The following is a 238-nucleotide window of genomic DNA, read 5'->3' as shown; positions in this document are numbered from 1 at the left end:
AATGTGCTATTGGCCCTGGTTTCATGTTAGCTAAGTCTGTCGATACTTCTCCAGAAGCAACTGCTTTAGCTATTTTTATTAAATAACTTGAGTCAGTTGTCGATTCAGCAGGACTTATATCAGCCAAATTTTCAAGTGGGATTGTTTCAAAGTCTTTTACCGGCTGGAAGTATATAGGAAAAAATAAATTATATTGAATTTGAACATAGGGTATTAAAAATAGTAAATATGTTATAAC

Source organism: Ctenocephalides felis, unplaced genomic scaffold, assembly GCF_003426905.1.
Source record: "Ctenocephalides felis isolate EL2017-DRISC unplaced genomic scaffold, ASM342690v1 CF-g0.4_SCAFFOLD_00824, whole genome shotgun sequence".
In the NCBI taxonomy this organism is placed as follows: Eukaryota; Metazoa; Arthropoda; class Insecta; order Siphonaptera; family Pulicidae; genus Ctenocephalides; species Ctenocephalides felis.
Note: the sequence above shows the minus strand (reverse complement) of the source record.